The sequence below is a fragment of the Neovison vison genome, chromosome 11 (assembly GCF_020171115.1).
Source record: "Neovison vison isolate M4711 chromosome 11, ASM_NN_V1, whole genome shotgun sequence".
In the NCBI taxonomy this organism is placed as follows: Eukaryota; Metazoa; Chordata; class Mammalia; order Carnivora; family Mustelidae; genus Neogale; species Neogale vison.
In genome coordinates, this window is record NC_058101.1 from 100,456,913 (window position 1) to 100,472,721 (window position 15,809).

The following is a 15,809-nucleotide window of genomic DNA, read 5'->3' on the forward strand; positions in this document are numbered from 1 at the left end:
GGTCACATTTGATAGTATTAACTCATTTCTATTTCTTATCATTCTATTTAGATTTAAGATTTGTCCATATTTAGATTTCTTTATCTTTTTTTTTTTTTTACATTTCTAAATGTTTGTCTTAGGCACAGACCAAATCTGTGTGTCAGAAAGCTGTGAAATATAGTTGCCATAGAATATTTTTCATCTACTTGCTCAAAACTTACTTAATTGTATTAGACCGAGCATTTCTTTGCACAGTAAAGAGTTGGTAATATGTTTTGAAATGCTTATTCTAAGCAGAAGGGTTACATTAAGGGAAACACCATCAACGAAGAGTAGTCACTCTTTCAGCCCATAGGACAATATACTTTCTCTCCTGACTCAATGTCATTTTGTGGGAAAATTTCTAGCTCCATTCATAAGTTTTCACCACCAGGGGGAAAATTAGCTCATCACTGACTTATGGTGACAAACAATTAAGATATGACTATAAGACAAAGATCTTACGATGCTTGGGATCTCTCATATTCTACAACCAAATGTTCAATTATACAAAATGCCTTCTTTTTATTTCTAATAAGTTTTTGAGATTGGAAAGATGTCCAAATTATTAGATCAATACAATTGGTAACATCTCTAGTAACATTCCACACTTGAGGCCAGTTCGGCATTTTTAAAACAATAGAAGGCCTTTATTTTCCAACCATCTCTTGTTTGACATGGTTAGGAAAAAGTATTGTTCAATGTCTGAAACAATTTGTCTTACATGGTTTGGAAAAATGAACCGAAGCAGGTAGAACTACTGTCTCTTCAGGAAAACAAGCAGCAGTGTCTTGAAAAAATCTGGTGGCTATATTTCTTTCTATCTTTCTTTCTACTCCTCCAGTAGAAAGAGGTATTGAGATGACTCACTATTGAAAACGTGCGCAGCTTCAAAACAAAATACCTCAATATCAAGAAGAAACATTTTATACACACAAAAAAATTTTTTTGAACATAGCCCTTTAAGAATACCCTTCTGTCCTAGGTTATGTTGGGTTTTTTGCTCTACAACTAATTTGACAACATTGATTTTTATTCTATGAGTAAGAGAAGCTGTAGACTCCTATTACATTAATTTCCTTGAGAAAAACAGAGAGATGATAGTACTCTTCTTTGTTCAGTGGAATTATTAGGTCTTAACCACCATGGATAACATTGAACTTTTAGTTACTAAAATATTTCCAGCCATCCATGTTGTCATCAACATAGAGAATTCTCAAATATTGCCGAATGAACTAAAAACTTATGTCTGCTGGCATATGTGTTGGCAGGTATCTAGTTTTCTTCAAGATTTCCAACCCTTAATTTGTATTATTGGATAGAAGATTGAGAAAAAATATGTGAAAGACACATTGGAAATAAGTCAAGAGCTACTTCTATTTCTGATAAGCATCTTTTAAGGATGTCAAATCAGTATGTGTTTTAGCTTTAATATTGTTTTCCATTCATGTTGGTGCTAATGCATTTTTTTTTCTTTATGGACAATGCAATTCTACTATGGATAATTTCATTTTTCTGTTTAATAGCATTCCTAAACTGTTAGTGTGTGATTTTATTTTTAAAGTTCATGAATTTGCTGTAATATGTTTCGGTGACCAGTCTTTCCTAATGTAAAACAAAACAGTGTACCTAGAGATGATGTGTGTTTACTTGGATCATGGATCCTTTTATTTCAGGTTCATTGCATATACCATATGCCTTTACCAACTTTCATCCTCATTTTTTTTAGCTTATTTCATTTGATGAAATCTGACAAAACCGATGTTAAAGAAGTCTAACACATTCATAGAGTACCTGACACACAAATATGCCCCAGTTTTTCTTCTAGCTTTCATTTTCATTATGAGAAGCTATCCTGGAGGATTTTTCTTTCTTGTTTGATTTTATAGAAAACATAAGAATATCTTGGATTTCTACCAAAAACAAAAAAATCTGTTCTTGAATTTACTTTCTGTCCATGATGTTCTGATGGGACAGTAAAAACATATGCTTCTGTAGTGCATGCTAGAGGTCCTCTGTCTACACCGTATACATATATCTGCTAGTTTGGAAAATGGTCAGATCAGCATGTCAAGACCTATGGAAAAATTGTCCAGTATCTTATGTTTTTATCACTTAAAAATGTGCTTAAATTTTCCAAGGTTTTTTTTATATTACTATTGTACCATAAAAAGCTAATATTGCTTTTCATCCTTTTTTTTTTGCCACTATATATTATCTTACCCAGAAATAAGTTATGCTTGAATAGCAGGTGGTGTTTAAATCTTCTAGTAAGCAATCATAGGAACATGCAGAGATTGATATTTGAAATCTTGTTTTTCCTCTATGTCTTCATAACCAAGTTATATTAATAATTAACATTACTAAAATTAACTTTTTAAATTTCTACTAAAACAAATAAAAACTCTGCTATCTCTGTAAAATCAAGTCCATAGCAACCTAATCGTATGTTCTCAGAAATAATAATTAAGAATAAGCACCTGTGATTCTGGCCATTAAAAAATCTTCATTTCTAGTGGAATTAACATATCTGATCAATTATGATTCTGCTAAAATTATTTTAAAATGTGAGGAACTTCCATCCCTACTTTTCCCCCTTTTTTTCATATTGGCTAGATTTACTTTATGCCATAGCAGAGATAAGCTTCCAACTTAAGCTTTTGGTGGATTTTGTTTTGCTAATCCAATACTGAAACATTTTAATGGTATTTCTGATATTTTAAATGTGTTTAATGCATAAGATTCCCTATGCTGCTTTATTGACAGAACTGTCCTTTGGGGAATAGGAAGATTTTTTTCAACCTGATCTGTTGTGTTTGATTTATCGATAAAGTACCGTTTCTCAAAATGTAGTAGATATCCTCACATATCTCAGAAATATTAATAAATTGGATTCACGAAAGAATGTCTTACCTATTGTTGACATTTATGTGAATATTCTTTATACTGTTGTAAATGTTTCATGCGACTTAATAACATTTTAAAAAGATGTATGTATCTGATTTTCCATTAGAAAATATTATATTTTTATTTGTATTTTTTACATTTTAAAGTTCATCTCTATGTGCAGCTATTTTTATATTGCCAAAAAAACCACGTGAATACAAAATAAGAGGAAAATGCAAAAAAAAATATTTTGGCAAGCATTACACTGCATATTTTTCTTAACATTTTGTGGGCCAGTCTCTTGTAATTGATTATTCTAAGAATGTGTTGTGTCTTATCACTGTAAATATGGCACAAACCTGTTTTTCTCTATAGTGTACATAACTGAAAGCTTGAATGCTCCCTGTTTGATTTCTTATTTCAATTTCATTATAATTTCTCCAGCTGACATTGCTGAATCAAAAGACATGCGGTTTTTGATATGCAGTTTGGAGATTTATAGCATTGTGTTCAGTTTCTAATTTGTTTTTATTTGATTTTTTAACTTGTTTTCAGGGTTCCTAGTTTGTGAGAAGTTGATCTTCAGAATTATTTTTACACTATTTATGACTTATTTTCATAATGTAAAAAGTGTGTAATTATTACAATATTAATCCAATCAATGGTAATGAATTGTATTGTTATAAAGCTTTATTGATGTTCATGGACACCTTGGCCTGTTTTCTCTGATTTAAACACAGTCCATAAAGAATTCTGTTTCATTCTTCCACAATATTGCAATGTCACCATTCAACTCAGTGCACTATAACAAGCTCTGGTGGTTTTCTATTAGAACAACAACAGCAACAGCTAGCACTTTGTTTATTAGATTATGCTTCTAGGTTGGGCTTGCCTTCCCGCCTCACTTTTTCCTTTCAAGATTCTCCATTTTCATGACTTAAGCTTCCTTATACCCAACTGGCTCTTAACTCTACCACACTGAATCAGTCATTACTGTGTGAGTAAAATGTAGTGCATACCAATCACTTGAATGCATTGAAAAACAAACGACTGAATGCCTCCACTAAAGTCACCCGTTGTTTTCCAGTCCTGACTAAACGCAGTCCTCATCTTTACTACCCTCACTAGCACCACTGGATGAAGTTGCCCATATCTGTCCTCTTTTTTTTTTTTTTTTTTTTAAGATTTTATTTATTTATTTGACAGACAGAGATCCCAAGTAGGCAGAGAAGCAGGCGGTGGGGGGAGGGAGAAGCAGGCTCCACGCCGAGCAGAGAGTCCGATGCAGGGCTCCATCCCAGGACCCTGGGACCATGACCTGAGCTGAAGGCAGAGGCTTTAACGCACTGAGCCACCCAGGCGCCCCTACACAGCTGTGCTCTTAAACACCCTTCCCTTTTTCAAACCTCCCCCCATCTTCTCTAATCTCCACTCTCCTTGCTCTCTATGGCTGATCTTGCATGCACAGAAGAAAAACAATCCACAGAAGAGACTTCCTCGAATACTTCCACCAAGACTGAAAATGTATTCATATATTTACCATTAATTTCTTTCACTTCTATTATGATGGAAATTAATGTCGCTCTTCCCACTTAAAGCTAACCTCAGCTCCAGATGCTCCACTTCCACCCCAGGATTTGCAGGAATCCTGTTCTGTTATTCTAATCTCTACTCTTTAAACTCCATCCTAATCACATTTAAATATATTCAATTATCTTCCATTTTTATAAAAGCTTTTCCTCAATGCCACGCGCCCCTTTAGCTGCTGCTCTCTCTCTTTGCTGCTTCCACTTCAGAGCTTTGATATTGATTATACATCCAGCCAACCCATGCCTCACCTCCCATTAACTCCTCAATCCCCTGATAAGCTCTGCCCCACCAGTTCACCTAACTATTCTCTCCCATAGTGAATTCCTAAAGTTCTACAAATTAAGTTACCATCAAGAGCCCCAATCTCCCTCCAATCTCCAATTTTTACTGCATCTGCCTACTTCCAGATGTGCACCTCAAACTCAGTAGGTGCAGAACTGAACTTGTCCTCTGCCACCTGACCCTATTCTCCCTCCTGTGCTCCGTATCTCAGGGAATGAGATCACCATTCACATCATGGGCAACACCAAAACTTCTCTGTGATATCTGACTCAACCCTAACCCTCACCATCACCAGTAACTCTCCATGGCCAACTGATTCTCCTGGCTCAACATATACCAGATCTACCATCTTGATGGCATCTCCATGGTGAGAATTGGGTGACTTGTATCTCTTACCTGGATTACTATAGTAGCATATCTTACAATACAGTTGATCTTTGAACAATGCATGAGTTACAGATGCCAACCCCCTCATAGTGGAAAATCTGTGTATTACTTTTGACTCCCCCAAAACTCAACTACTAATAGCCTACTGTTGGCCAGAAGTCTTACCAGTAGCATAAACAACACATACTTTGTATGTTGTATATCTTATATACTGTATTCTTACAATAAAGTAAACTAGAAAAAAAAGAAAAGTTAAGAAAATATTAATGAAAAGAAAATACATTTATAGTACTGTATTTATATTTTTAAAATTCTATATGTAAAGGGACTCAAGCAGTTCAAATCTGTGTTGTTCAAGGATCATCTGTAGTTGGTCTTACCTTATACAATAGCCAGAATGATCTTTCCCTGCTTAAAACTCTTTCAACTGAAACTCTTTGCTTCTCTCAGAATAAATTTCAGACTTTCTGTTTTTATTTACAAGGTTCTCTATACTCAGCCCATGTCTAGTTCTCCAGGCTTACCCCTCATCATTCTTTCCCTTGCACTTTATGTACTTATGTACTTATTTTTCAGTTCTTCAATCAGGCTCTTCTCTATCATTTCCAGATCTTAACTCTGACACTTCTTCATCTTTTTTTTTTTTTTTAACAAAAATTCACTTCATCTCCCTAACTCCTAACAATCCTTCAGTTTAGACATTGCTAGCTCTGGGGAAAATTCTCTAGAACCTCAAATCTTGATTAAGCATCTCTCCTCTGTCTCTCGTTGCATCTTCTAGGTCATTTATCACAGCACTTTTGACATGGTTTTTCTTTATAGAGGTATATCTTTGTAGTTTGCTCTTATGTCCTTCATTCCAGCATGATGCCTGGCATATAGTTGGTGCTCCACAAGTATTTGTTGAATAAATAAATGAATAAAAGCAATTACCCAAATGAATGCAGAACAGGCTATCCAAGGATAATAAAAACAACTGAACGTGAGAATATGCAATCAATGATAAGCATATAATCCATGTTAAAACTGTTATGACTATTCCATTGTTTCAAACATGATAACAATGAATCCCTTGACACAAAGGACATAATTCTATAAGCGTCTTCCTCTTTCTATTCTCTTACTAATTATAGTATCGGCCCTAAATAGTGACAGGAAAAAAAAAAAAACACTTAAAAGAAACATTCCTCACTCTTTTTCATCCAAATTATATTCTCCAGAAAAGAGATGCACTTTGAAATAGTAGTAGGTATTCCACAGATAAAGTCATTAAATGCAAGACTACGAACTGGAATGTTTAGGAAAGGGACCAAAGGTACAGTTTCCACAGAACACAGTTTGGACATAGTTGTTTTACAACATTATTTAACCTACTTCACTCAAAAACTGCCATAGCTCAGGTATGTGGGCTCTTCTCCTGTCACAGGAGTTCTTCCAAGGAGTGACTCTATGCAAAGTTCTTCCAAGGAGTGGTAACGCCTCATTATTTGGCACTCTTTTCCACTCCCCATTGCTACCTTCAATCCCCTCTCATATCTCCACCCTAAAATGTACTAGGATTCATTTCTTAGCTGGGATTAGAAACTAATTTCAGTGTTGACCCAAATCCATCATTCAAGGGCAATGACAAGATCCAAGAGTAATAATGTTCCATTTGGGAAATGTGTTTCAACAGAGTACATAATGGGCAGTCAACCAGAAACCAACTTTTCTTGCTAAATTATGAATTTGTGCTTGCAAATTAAAGGGGAGGTTGGAATATGAGAAAAGGGAATGAAGGTGAACCATATTTATATTGAGCCAATATATCAAGTCACTGATTGAGAAAGTAGGAATACTGAAATGGTCAGATTGTGGAAAACATAGTTATTTACCCTACCTGTGACTGAAATGTTGGTAGACGCATAAAGCATCAAATATCTTAAGCCTGTTGGGCTTCAATAACCATGGAGTTTCCTGGATTATTCTGCTCCATTCAGAAAATAAAAACAAAAACACCCAAAAGCAAGTGACAGTGGGAAAACTGGGTAAAGGTGTTTGACAAGAGAATTTATCCCTGGATAAATTTTAGCCTCATATTTTGCATTATTTGCTGTTTTAAGCTTACTATCCATAATTCACTATGCATAGCTTACTACCATATTAGCTCTCACTTCTCTTCTTTAATTCATCTATTTTGGTGCTGCTCTGAGAATGCCACCACAATAAAGGTAACTCCTCTACTTTCAGAGCTAAAAGATTTATTAATTTTGGAAGATTCTTTCCTCCCTAGCTCATTAACTTTCCCAAAATACAAGAAAGGGAAGAAGCCTAATTGTATTATGCTCTTAACAGAAGAAGATGGGGAGAAATATAAAACATTAAAAAGGGAAAATTAAGATATAGGACTTAATGAAATTCTCTAAGTACTCCTGATAAAAATTGAAATGGAATGGAGTTTCCTTAACCTGATACAGTAAACATCTTTTTTTTTTTTAAAGATTTTATTTATTTATTTGACAGAGATCACAGGTGGGCAGAGAGGCAAACAGAGCGGGGAGGGGAAAGCAGGCTCCCTGCTGAGCAGAGAGCCTGATGCAGGGCTTGATTCCAGGATGCTGAGATCATGACCTGAGCCAAAGGCAGCGGCTTAACCCACTGAGCCACCCAGGCGCCCAACATCTTTCTCTTTTAAAAACCACTTAATTAAGGATATGATTGGCATAGAAAAAGCTGCATATAATTCATGTTTACAACCTGAGGAGTTTGGAGATACATATATACTCATGAAGCCATCACCACAATCTACAAACATCTTTCTTAATAGCAAAATTTAGAAATATTCCCTTTAAAATCAAGACAGGAAATGGGTATTTAATATCACCATTTTATTAAATACTGTATTGAAAGTGTCAGCCAATGCAATTAGAAAAGAAAAAATAATGTAAAAGGGTTGAAAAGAAAGAAAAAAAATGCCTGTATTCATTTTCTATGACCAAATGTAACAAATCACCAAAATCTGAAACAACACAAATATATTATCTTGCAGTTCCATAATTCAGAAATCCTAAGAGGTTCTCACTAGGGTAATATCAAGTTGCTGGCAGGGCAGCATTCCTCTCTGAGGACTCTAGGGGAGAATCAATATCCTTGCCTTTTCCAGCTTCTAGTGGCTGCCTGCATTCCTTGGCTCTTTCTTCTGTCTTCAAAACCAGCAACATCAAACCACGTCCTCCTGACTTTGCCACCTCTCTGATTCTTCCACTTCTGCCTCCCTCTCCTTCTTTGAAAAACACTTTACATTCATCTCACTTGGATAATCTGGGATAATCTCCTTAGTCAGCTAATTGGCAAACTTAAATTTCTGCCACTTGAATTCTTTTTCGGCATATAGCATACGTTATTCATCGTTTCCAGGAACTAAGACATGAATATCCTTGTGGGGGTCATTATTCTGCCTACCATTCTGCCATTTTTCACAGGTTATTCAATTGTGTGTGTAGATAAACCCAAAGAAGCTACAAATTATCAGATTTTGTAATATTGATATCTTCTAAAAATTATAAATAGTTAACATAGCATTGATATTTTTAGATAAAGCAAGAGTCCTATTCACATCCCGTGTTTCACATGCTATACTACTAAGAATACTTGAAATTTTTCGCATTATGCTAATACTTAAATATGCATTGACTCCTATTTATCTTCAAAACATTATGGTGTGTGGTTTTTGCTGTTTTTACTGATACAAACTCGAAAGCTGTTTCTGATTGTATTGTTTAGTTTTAAGCTATTTGAAGATTTCCTGAGAGAGCATGTGATAGGATACTACGATTACATTCTGTCACACTGACTCCTCATAACACTGAAAAACAACTATTGTTCTCCTTCTACAAATAAAAAAAAGAGCTGAGACTCAGAGAAGTTGGTTATCCAGAAGTTGGTTATCACTGGTTATCCAGTCAATAAGTGACTGAGCAAGGACTTCTATGCAGGACAAACGTTACAGCTGTGGAGAACTCTACCACCTTACAGCTTCACTGCTCTGCCCTCTAAGAGGCACTCAGTGCCTCTACCATTTCCTCCAACTCTGAGATGACAAGACTCCTTATGTGATGAATGATAATAATCTTCCATTAATAAGTAATTATAATTACACCAAGTCAGTTAATAATAATAAAAAATTAATTCCACTGGTAAGTACTCTTTACACCCTTAGCTATTCTTTTCTTCTCAGAACAAAAGCTCTGCCTGTCTGTTATCATAGAGGCAAGTTTGCAGATAAGAAGGTTTCAGTCTGTACCAGGAACACGAACCATTTGTTCTTAAAAACTAAATGCTCTTTCTTGAATTTCAGTGACAATTTTACTGTCCCACAAGTTTCTGTATAGCCCCTGTCCATAGGCCTAAGCACCAGTCATGAAAGGAAAGGTAATGTGGGACCTATGTGGTTTTCTTCTTGTGTCCCCAGCTCTACTGAGGTATAATTGACAAATAAAAAGTGTATACATTGCACGTGCACAATATGATGTTCTGGTGTGCGCACAGATTGTGAAATGATCGTGACCATCGAGCTGATTAATATATCCATCACCTCACATAGTTGCCATTTCATGTTTGTGAAAGTGGTGAAAATACTTAAGATCTACTCTCTGAGGACATTTCAAGTATACAAACCCATGGCCTTTCTGGGCCTTCCTGTACCAGTATCATTGAAATAAAATACATTTTGTTCCACCAAAAACAATTTCAAATCTACAGTATAGTATAGACAATTTCAAGTCTACAATATAGTACAGTATAGTAGAGTATACAGTATAGTATTGGCTATAGTATATTATAGTACATATATACTGTATATATATAGTATAGTATAGTGGTCACCATGCTGTACATAAGATCTCCAGAGCTTATTCATTCTGCAGAACTGAAACTTTGTGCCCTTTGACCAACATCTCCCCATTTCTCCTAACACCCAACCCCTAGCAACCACCATTCTACTCTCACCTGTTTTAGATTCCACATAGAGGGAAATCATGTAGTATGTGTCCTTCTGTATCTGGCTTCTTTCCCTTAACCTGACATCTGTGTAAAACCACGTTGACCAAATGGCAGGGTTTCTTTCCTTTTTAAGGCTGAATAATATTCCACGATATATAATTTTTTCTTCATCCATTCATCCACTGACAACACTTAGGTTATTTCCATATCTTGGCTACTGTGAATAATACCATGGTAGTTTTCTTCTACTACCTTGTATTTAAAAATAGTGAGTGTCATCAACTCCCAAGACACTCAACAAGTTTCCTTGCATAAAGATAGTGAACTACTCACAATGTTAGGGCGGAGCTTAAAGCTACCAGGGAGGAGGTCCACAATGCTCTCAATAAGTTCCAATCTAATCTAAACTCTCTCAAAGCTAGGGTAACTGAGACAGAAGATAGAATTAGTGATCTGGAAGACAAACAGATAGAGAGAAAGGATCAGGAGGAAGCCTGGAACAAACAGCTTAGACCCCACGAAAGCAGAATCAGGGAAATAAATGATGCCATGAAGCGTTCCAACGTCAGAATTATTGGAATTCCTGAAGGGGAGGAGAAAGAAAGAAGTCTAGAAGATATCGTGGAACAAGTCCTTCATGAAAATTTTCCGAATCTCGCGAATGAAACCAGCGTTCATGTACTAGAGGCTGAACGGTCTCCACCCAAGATTATACACTCCAAAAAAAATCACGACACTTGATAGTCAAATTGAGGAATTATAATTGTAGGTATAATCTCTTGAAAGCCGCCAGGGCAAAGAGGCTCCTTACTTACAGAGGGAAGCCCATCAGAATAACGTCAGACCTGTCCACAGAGACCTGGCAAACCAGAAGAGGCTGGCAAGATATATTCAGGGCACTAAATGAGAAGAACATGCAGCCAAGAATACTTTATCCAGCAAGACTGACATTCAAAATGGATGGAGAGATAAAGAGTTTCCAAGACCGGCAAGGCTTAAAAGACTATGCAACCACCAAGCCGACACTGCAGGAAATATTAAGGGGGGTTCTATAAAAGAAGAAAAATCCCAAGAATAGCATTGAACAGAAATATAGAGACAGTCTACAGAAAGAAAGACTTCAAAGGTAACTCGATGTCAATAAAACCGTATCTATCAATAATCACTCTCAATGTGAATGGCCTAAATGCACCCATAAAACGACACAGGGTTGCAGATTGGATAAAACGACAGGACCCATCCATATGCTGTCTACAAGAGACCCATTTTGAACCTAAAGATACACGCAGACTGAAAGTGAAGGGGTGGAGAAGCATCTTTCATGCCAGTGGGACTCAAAAGAAGGCTGGGGTAGCGATTCTCATATCAGATAAATTAGACTTCAAACTAAAGACTGTAGTCAGAGATACAGAAGGACACTACATAATCCTTAAAGGGACTATCCACCAAGATGATCTAACAATTGTAAATATCTATGCTCCCAATATGGGAGCAGCCAATTACTTAAGAAAACTGTTAATCAAGATAAAGAGTCATATTGATATGAATACACTAATCATAGGAGATCTTAACACGCCTCTTTCAGAATTAGACAGATCATCGAAGCAGAAAATCAATAAAGAAACAAGAGCATTGAATGACACATTGGACCAGATGGACCTCATAGATATATACAGAACATTCCACCCTAAAACAATAGAATACTCATTCTTCTCAAGTGCACACGGAACCTTCTCCAGAATAGACCACATACTGGGTCACAAATCAGGACTCAACCGATACCAAAAGACTGAGATTATTCCCTGCATATTCTCAGATCACAATGCTTTGAAACTGGAGCTCAATCACAAGGAAAAGTTCAGAAGGAACTCAAACACCTGGAAGCTAAAGACCACCTTGCTTAAGAATGCTTGGATCAACCAGGAGATCAAAGAAGAACTGAAACAATTCATGGAAACCAATGAGAATGAAGACACTTCGGTCCAAAACCTATGGGATACAGCAAAGGCGGTCCTAAGGGGAAAATATATAGCCATCCAAGCCTCGCTCAAAAAAATTGAAAAATCCAGAACACACCAGCTGTCTCTACACCTTAAAGAACTGGAGGATCAACAACAAATCAAACCAACTCCACACATAAGAAGGGAAATCATCAAGATTAGAGCTGAGATCAATGAGGGAGAAACCAGAGATACAGTAGAACATATCAATGAAACTAGAAGCTGGTTTTTTGAAAGAATCAATAAGATCGATAAGCCACTGGCTACACTAATCCAAAAGAAAAGAGAGAAAACCCAAATTCATAAAATTATGAATGAAAAGGGAGAGATCACAACTAACACCAAGGAAGTAGAAACAATCATCAGAAGTTATTACGAACAGTTATATGCCAATAAGCTTAGCAACCTAGATGAAATGGATGCATTCCTGGAAAAATATAAACTACCAACATTGAGCCAGGAAAAATAGACCGATATCTAATAACGAGATTGAATCAGTGATCAAAAACCTCCCAAAAAACAAGAGCCCAGGACCTGATGGATTCCCTGGGGAATTCTACCAAACCTTCAAAGAAGAAATACCTATTCTCCTGAAGCCGTTTCAAAAAATTGAAGCAGAAGGAAAACTTCCAGACTCTTTCTATGAAGCCAGCATTACCCTGATCCCCAAACCAGGCAAGGACCCTACCAAAAAGGAGAATTTCAGACCAATATCACTGATGAATATGGATGCTAAGATTCTCAACAAGATCCTAGCCAACAGGATCCAACAGCACATTAAAAAGATTATCCACCATGATCAGGTGGGATTCATCCCTGGGCTACAAGGATGGTTCAACATTCGCAAATCAATCAATGTGATACAACAAATTCATATGAGAAGAGAGAAGAACCACATGGTCCTCTCAATTGATGCAGAAAAAGCATTTGACAAAATCCAACATCCGTTCCTGATTAAAACGCTTCAAAGTATAGGGATAGAGGGAACATTCCTGAACCTCATCAAATCTATCTATGAAAGACCCACAGCAAATATCATCCTCAATGGGAAAAAGCTTGCAGCCTTCCCATTGAGATCAGGAACAAGACAAGGATGCCCACTTTCACCACTCTTGTTCAACATAGTATTAGAAGTCCTAGCAACAGCAATCAGACAACAGAGAGAAATAAAAGGTATCCAAATTGGTAATGAAGAAGTCAAACTCTCTCTCTTCGCAGATGACATGATTCTTTATATGGAAAACCCAAAAGACTCCACGCCCAAAGTACTAGAACTCATACAGCAATTCAGCAACGTGGCAGGATACAAAGTCAATGTGCAGAAATCAGTGGCTTTCTTATACACTAACAATGAAAATACAGAAAAGGAAATTAGAGAATCGATTCCATTTACTATAGCACCAAGAACCACAAGATACCTGGGAATAAACCTAACTAAAGAGGTAAAGGATCTGTACTTGAGGAACTACAGAACACTCATGAAAGAAATTGAAGAAGACACAAATAGATGGAAGACCATTCCATGCTCTTGGATCGGAAGAATAAACATTGTTCAAATGTCTATACTGCCTAGAGCAATCTATACTTTTAATGCCATTCCGATCAAAATTCCACCGGCATTCTTCAAAGAGCTGGAGCAAATAATCCTAAAATTTGTATGGAATCAGAAGAGACCCCGAATCGCTAAGGAAATGTTGAAAAACAAAAATAAAGCTGGCGGCATCACCTTACCTGATTTCAAGCTTTATTACAAAGCTCTGATCACCAAGACAGCATGGTACTGGCATAAAAACAGACACATAGACCAGTGGAACAGAGTAGAGAGCCCAGATATGGACCCTCAACTCTATGGTCAATTAATCTTCGACAAAACAGGAAAAAATATACAGTGGAAAAAAGACAGTCTCTTCAATAAATGGTGCTGGGAAAACTGGACAGCTATATGTAGAAGAATGAAACTCGACCATTCTCTTACACCGTACACAAAGATCAACTCAAAATGGATAAAAGACCTCAACGTGAAACAGGAATCCATCAGAATCTTAGAGGAGAACATAGGCAGTAATCTCTTTGATATCAGCCACAGCAACTTTTTTCAAGATACGTCTCCAAAGGCAAAGGAAACAAAAGCGAAAATAAACTCTGGGACTTCATCAAAATCAAAAGCTTCTGCACAGCAAAGGAAACAGTCAAAAAAACAAAGAGGCAACCCACGGAATGGGAGAAGATATTTGCAAATGACAGTACAGACAAAAGGTTGATATCCAGGATCTATAATGAACTCCTCAAACTCAACCCACACGAAACAGACAAACACATCAAAAAATGGGCAGAAGATATGAACAGACACTTCTCCAATCAAGACATACAAATGGCTATCAGACACATGAAAAAATGTTCATCATCATTAGCCCTCAGGGAGATTCAAATTAAAACCACATTGAGATATCACCTTACACCAGTTAGAATGGCCAAAATTAACAAAACAGGAAACAACATGTGTTGGAGAGGATGTGGAGAAAGGGGAACCCTCTTCCACTGTTGGTGGGAATGCAAGTTGGTGCAGCCTCTTTGGAGAACAGTGTGGAGATTCCTCAAGAAATTAAAAATAGAGCTTCCCTATGACCCTTCAATTGCACTCCTGGGCATTTACCCCAAAGACACAGATGTCGTGAGAAGAAGGGCCATCTGTACCCCAATGTTTATAGCAGCAATGGCCACAGTCGCCAAACTATGGAAAGAACCAAGGTGCCCTTCAACGGATAAATGGATAAGGAAGATGTGGTCCATATACACTATGGAGTATTATGCCTCCATCAGAAAGGATGAATACCCAACTTTTGTAGCAACATGGATGGGACTGGAAGAGATTATGCTGAGTGAAATAAGTCAAGCAGAGAGAGTCACTTATCATATGGTTTCACTTATTTGTGGAGCATAACAAATAGCATGGAGGACAAGGGGCATTAGAGAGGAGTAGGGAATTTGGGTAAATTGGAAGGGGAGGTGAACCATGAGAGACTATGGACTCTGAAAAACAGTCTGAGGGGTTTGAAGCGGTGGGGGGGTGGGAGGTAGGGGTACCAGGTGGTGGGTATTATAGAGGGCACGGCTTGCATGGAGCACTGGGCGTGGTGAAAAAATAATGAATAATGTTTTTCTGAAAATAAATAAATTGGAAAAAAAAAAAAGATAGTGAACTACTAACAAGAAAGAGATAAGAGACTCTCAAGAATGAACAACTAGAGGAAGGGCACCAAAAGACAGCTGTATTGGGGCGCCTGGGTGGCTCAGTGGGTTAAGCCTCTGCCTTCAGCTCAGGTCATGGTCTCAGAGTCCTGGGATTGAGCCCCACATTGGGCGCTTTGCTCAGCAGGGAGCCTGTTCCCCCTCTCTGCTTGCATCTCTGTCTACTTATGATCTCTCTCTCTCTCTCTCTCTCTCTCTCTGTCAAATAAATAAATAAATAATCTTAAAAAAGAAAGAAAGAAAGAAAGATAGCTGTATTAAGAGTCCTTTACATAGAGGCATTTTGCAACATTTTCACCCATGTTGTTATCAGTGTAGTTCCACCTCTGAACAATCTAGAACTCCAAGTGTCTTTCTCAGGCATTTCCACAGGCCAGAACACTTACATAACTCTGATGCTTCGTGCTCCAAGTC